At 38.7% G+C, this 6,000-nt stretch overlaps 1 pseudogene; it reads left to right on the top strand.

The window, feature by feature from the left end:
• Positions 1-4,349: 4,349 nt before the first annotated feature.
• On the top strand, positions 4,350-4,468 carry LOC134897763 (5S ribosomal RNA; annotated as a pseudogene).
• Positions 4,469-6,000: the final 1,532 nt, after the last annotated feature.

Here is a 6,000-nt window from a genome sequence, read left to right as displayed (position 1 = left end):
TATGATTGAAGAAGCATCGGCTCTAGGAACTATTACACAACAAGAGGTCAAATACCTCACAGTCTCCAACCCCAGAGTACCTACGTTTTATCTTTTACCAAAGATACATAAGAACATCAAAAAACCACCAGGCAGGCCTATTGTCTCCGGAAATGGGGGATTATTGGAGATACTTAGCAAATTCTTGGACCTACATCTCAGGGAACATGTCTTAACACTACCCTCCTATCTGAGAGATACATCAGATTTATTACATAAATTACATGATATCTGTGTAGATAGAGACTGTATTCTAGTTACCTTGGATGTTGAGGCCCTGTACAGCAGCATCTCTCATCAACAAGGTGTACAAGCAACTAAGTTCTTTCTGGACATGAAAGAAAAAAATGATTTCAATGATTTTCTTTGCGAATTGTTGAGTTTTGTTCTTAACAAGAATTTCTTCACATTTGGTGATCAATTCTTCCAGCAGATCCGAGGGACAGCGATGGGAGCAGCTTGTGCTCCCACGTATGCAAATCTGTTCCTCGGCTGGTGGGAACAAACTATTGTGTTCAGTGATGAGAATCAGAAATACACACAACACATTCTAAATTGGCTCAGATTCATAGATGATATTCTTGTGATCTGGGACAGTGATGAACAACTCCTACTTGATTTTATCAATGTACTGAACGACAACAATCTCAATATCTTCTTGACCCATACTATAAGCAAAGAAATGGTATCTTTTCTCGATCTCAACATTTATAAAACTGCTAATGGAACTCTGGCTACTGAGTTGTATCGAAAGGATACAGCTACCAACAGTATTTTGTACCAGACCAGTTCACATTTTCCGCCCACTATCGAGAATATTCCTAAAAGGGAATTTCTCAGACTCAGACGCAACTGCACAGAAGACAGTGTTTATAAACAGAAAAGTCAGGAACTTGCGACTAGACTTCAAACACGGGGTTACAGCAAACGTTCTTTAAAAAGAGCTCAGAAAGCTGTTCTGAAAACAAAAAGAGATACCCTAATTTTCCAAGACAAACCAAAGGATGAAAAAGATTAAACTAAAATCTGTTTTGTAGGTACCTTCTGCCCAGAATGGCGTCAGATAAAGAATGCAATCCATAAACATTTACCGGTTCTGCACCTTGATGCAGACCTATCACCTTTATTGGATTCCACGCTCCAATTTAGCTGGAGGAGAGCAAATAACGTGAAGGACATGCTCGTGCAGAGCCACTTTACACGTAATCCCACCAAAATCAGTAACACAACTGGGTCCTTTTCCTGTAGACAATGTAAAGCTTGTCCTCAGATCCAGGTTACAGACAAGGTTACAGATAGATTAGGTCGTGATATTCAAATACGACATTTCTTTAACTGTAACACAGAAGGAATGGTCTACTGCTTAATCTGCAGCTGCAACCAACGTTACATTGGTATGACCACAAGGAAATTTAAAACCCGAATCCTGGAACATATGGGTACCATCAGAAATGCCTCATCTGATCTTCAGAAAGGCAAAAAATTGACATCGGTAGCCAGGCATTTCCATGCTCATCACCATGATTCTCCATGTGAAATGCGAGCGTTTGGTCTTGACAGAGTTTACTTGGGCATACGTGGGGGTGATCTAAGCAAAGAACTCATCAAGAAAGAAAGTGACTGGACCTTCAAGCTGGGAGGGCTAAAACCTTCAGGTCTAAATGAGTATATCAATTATAGTGTATTCTTATGACACCCATACTGATCCAACAATGTGGCTACACCTTTAACCTTTTTATTTATAATTTCAACTAACCTGTACACGGCTCTATGGTATATGCACCCTGCTTTCACTAGGTCATCCGGCAGCAATACCACACAATCCCACTCCTACATATACTCACTTCTTCGTACATACACCCACACACCTTAATCAGAAACCCCTCCCCCCTCAATATAATTTCATTTATTCTAGCATTACTCCATACTTTATACATGTATGATTATAATTGTCACTTAACACCGTGTTGACCCATCCTTATATTTTCCCATCGCCCACCATCAATTCTCACCTTCCCCATTGTATTTTACACACTATTAGGTTTCAGTTATTCATTAAACTTCAGTTGTTCCTATTCCACACTGCCAATACATAACAATTGCATTTGTGGCATTACACATCACAGCACACACCCTTCATTATCTCATCGGTAAATGGTTCCAATTTCCATTAGACACTACCATCACCTACGCACCTACTCACAATTCTTTCAACAATTGTTTATTAGCATTTCTTAGTATCTTGATTGTCCCTAATATTTATAGCTTTACCGTGTCCCAGATACAGTAGTCATTATGACTCAAAACATCAATTAATCTAAGCTATTATTTAAATCCTCCTAGCTCCAGTCCATTACCCAATCAATTCTTCTCTATTTTCCTAGTACTTACCTCCTTTTCAGATTTAATTATTATTAATATTTAGTAATACATCATGAGCAGACACACTCAGCCCCAGAAGGGGAATATCAGAGCCATTCCTTTATCACAATAAGCCATGGGCACAACTAGTTTATTACTATACTAGATTAACTATCTAGATCTATGCCAACTTTAATCAGCTATAAACCAATGTGTGGTAACAGTGCCACGGATTTGAGTCTACTACCCTCATGTCAAACTTTAAGCAGTGCATGTGTACTCTTTGCAGACTGCGCTTATTTTATTCACCTACCGTAATTATACTTATGTTTGGCAACTAATCATGGTCTAAATTCATCCTGTTGAGACTATCCACTGAGGGCATTCTTTAGGATCAATTAAATGGTATTAAAACGGTCTCAGTATCAGCTGATAACAGCTATATTACCCAGCCTTAATGAGATAATTCACAGCTGGAAATTAGGCCACTAATTAATCCTTTTAATGTACCAGTACTTCTCATAATTAGGAGATACTATTCGTGAATTGTGTCCACAAACCTATTTTTTCAACAAACAGCATCCTTCACGTTTTTTAGGATTTATTTGTGCTTTTACATTTGCAGGGTCAAAGCAATCACCTGCAATTACCTACATTTAATTTAGTCTGCATTTCTTCGGTCATTATCTACAATTTATATATCAAAGTGTCTAAGTTCATTACTTCGGTTGTGTTTTATAATCCCCCTTTTTTCCATTTTATTCACATATATAATGGAGTCTCCTGGCAATCAACAATTAATCCAGTACTATTGCAATCTGTCCGGACGACACAAGTCACATGATCCTAGCAGCTAAATTAATGGATAAACACATGTCCGCCTGATTGGATGATCCAGATTAACCTGCTTTTAAAAGCACCGCTGGGATCCAGCCCTCACCAGGAAGTGATCAAGCCCGGTGGACGGGTGAAACACGTTTTCCGACATCACCCCCCCTCCTTTTTTTTCATCTGGCTGACTGCAGCAACGGACGTTCATCAGCACCTATATGCGCTTAGCGCCTCCTCTGACTTTCCCGTCCCCGTCGAACCAGTGGATGGCTTCCCGCACCCGCCAGCATTACCGCCAGGCCGGCGGCACCCGGCGCCTTCCCCTCTATCACTAATCGAGCCATCAGGGGCTCCACCAAGCCAGTGGCACTCGCAATAACGAGATGGCTTAACACCCAGTGCGGTAATATCAGCTCCTTTTTCTCTCTTTCACCTTATATCTTTTTTAATACAAAATGCATATCAGCAGTTAATGGCCCGCCATCGCTACACATTCAATTAGTATTAATTTATGTTTGAAAAAGGTCATACTTGCGGTGTGCAGATTATTAGCTGGTTTCGTTCCAGCATTCTCAACTACATTAATATCTTTATTCCATATTACGATTTACTGTACATGTATTATGATATTGGGAATTACTCAATCTAAACCCCAAGTCAGGACATACCATTGTAATTTTGCTACAGTCTCTGTGTTATCTATTTTTGTTTCCATCAATATCAACATCCTGTAGTTGGATACTTTAATATAGTATGGTGATTATTTTGTTATCCCTCTTCATTCTTTCATTTCTTTGTTTCTTCATCTCAGACATTTTTTTGTCTTGTTAATTTCTGATTATGATATCATTAGATTCCAGCCATTTACAATAATTGATGCTACTATCTATTCTAATACTGTCCAAATTACAATACTGTCAAAATTACAAGTACTGTTCTCTCATTTCCTTCTTTTCTGTACTTCGTGGACTCTCACCATTTGATTCAGGGCCACGTCCCTGTCTAACATTGGCAGCAGATCCATCTGGTTCCCTCCATCTCTGATATCTATCTTCATAACTGTGTAATTTCGTGAACTCTCATCAGTGATTCCAGAGCTTCCAATTATTCTTCATTTCCTCTACTATCATACCACACTGGAAACGCCCGAAGCCGTCTGATCTCAGAAGCTAATCAGTGTTGGGCTGGGTCAGTACTCAAGTGGGTGACCATTGAGGAATACTCAGTTTAGTAGAGCTTATTGGTTTAGCCCATGCAGTGTCTAACACTGACAGAAGATTCACACTGCCATCTTATTTTCCACCCTTATACTATTCATAAGTATAACCAGCGTCCAGACTGCTTTATTTGTATTAATTATACTCTTACAAGGAACATATTACAGTGTTGTGTTTATCAGTAGAACGTACCGTCCAAAAATTCAAACTATATTGTTCATAAACACTCAGAATTTCTTCCGTCAGCCAGAATTTAGCTTCTATCCTGTATCAGCACTCTGTGCTATTTGAATGTATTATCATTTTGACTATTATTTTCTTTATGAACAACTTATTATCTTAATTTTTTTGAATAATTAAAATTTGAATTTTAATCTATTTAGACCAATTTCTATATTCATTTCAAGTTAAAGAGTGCGCCCACAAAAGAGTCTTCTTTTCTCTACACTTTCCTATGCTCTTATACTGACTCAGGGTGCACCACCAACTAATATTAGAATTAGAAAACACTGTTTTCTTGTAATCATTTGACTTTGGTTGTATAATATCATTTGCTTATACTTACCATATCCTGTGCGGTATTCCCTCCCTCTCTTGTTAAGTATTTCCATGCTGAGTAATCTCTCAGCTTCCCAATACCTGCACGGTCATAAAAATCTTTCTCGTCAATAGGATCTCTTTCCTACTGTCTTCTGTTCTTTACGTGGTTCCGTAAGAATTGTTACACTTCCTACAAATCATTTTAACACTCACAACCTCACCAAATACTATGACTACATTTTCATTAAAAACAGCACTGATATCTAAACGTAGAAACCTAGAAGAATACGGTGATATTTTTTCAGACACATTTCAGAATCCAGCTACTCCCAAAGATTGGAGAACAGATCTTTCTAAACTACATAAAAATTTACAAAAAAGGATTAGACTTACGTGGGACATTACTACCTTAGAGAACTATCACAAAACCAAGATCTCACCCAGAGGCCTACGACCCCGTGTTTTTCCTTCCTTTCCTCTGGCCACAGAGAATTTAAAGGCGGAATGGGAAGCAGTCCTATTGAAATGCTCCCATGAGTTGACCCTGATACTTATCAAACATGATAATCTAGTTTTAGATCAAGTTGAAAAGAGTATTGAGGAATTAGGCAAAACATTAGAAACCTGGGAGAAGGATCTTACCTTCCAAAACACTTTTGACAAATATAAAAAGGAATTGGATGCGTACGAAACTTCTATAATAGAACGAAAACGTAACAAATTCCATAGGGATAAAAGTGATTTCTCTCAAGGAAATATGTTCCGTTGGAGCACCTATACCCCTAGAGGTAGAGGAGGACAAACAAGAGAAGATATTAGCTCTTCTGAAAGAGAATCCTCATATAGTGAAGACTCCTCTACAGAACATCTGGAAGGAGCCTCAGCAACATCGAAACGCTACAACAGTGAGGATCCTTTTTTAGGGAAAGGTCAACGCTCAAGAGGCAGAAACAAACCTCAGGGAAGACAAGACGAGGGGGGACGAAACACCGACAAAAACAATCGCGATTGG

The sequence above is a fragment of the Pseudophryne corroboree genome, chromosome 3 (genome assembly GCF_028390025.1).
Source record: "Pseudophryne corroboree isolate aPseCor3 chromosome 3, aPseCor3.hap2, whole genome shotgun sequence".
In the NCBI taxonomy this organism is placed as follows: domain Eukaryota; kingdom Metazoa; phylum Chordata; class Amphibia; order Anura; family Myobatrachidae; genus Pseudophryne; species Pseudophryne corroboree.
Note: the sequence above shows the minus strand (reverse complement) of the source record. Positions and strands in the feature narration are given on the sequence as shown.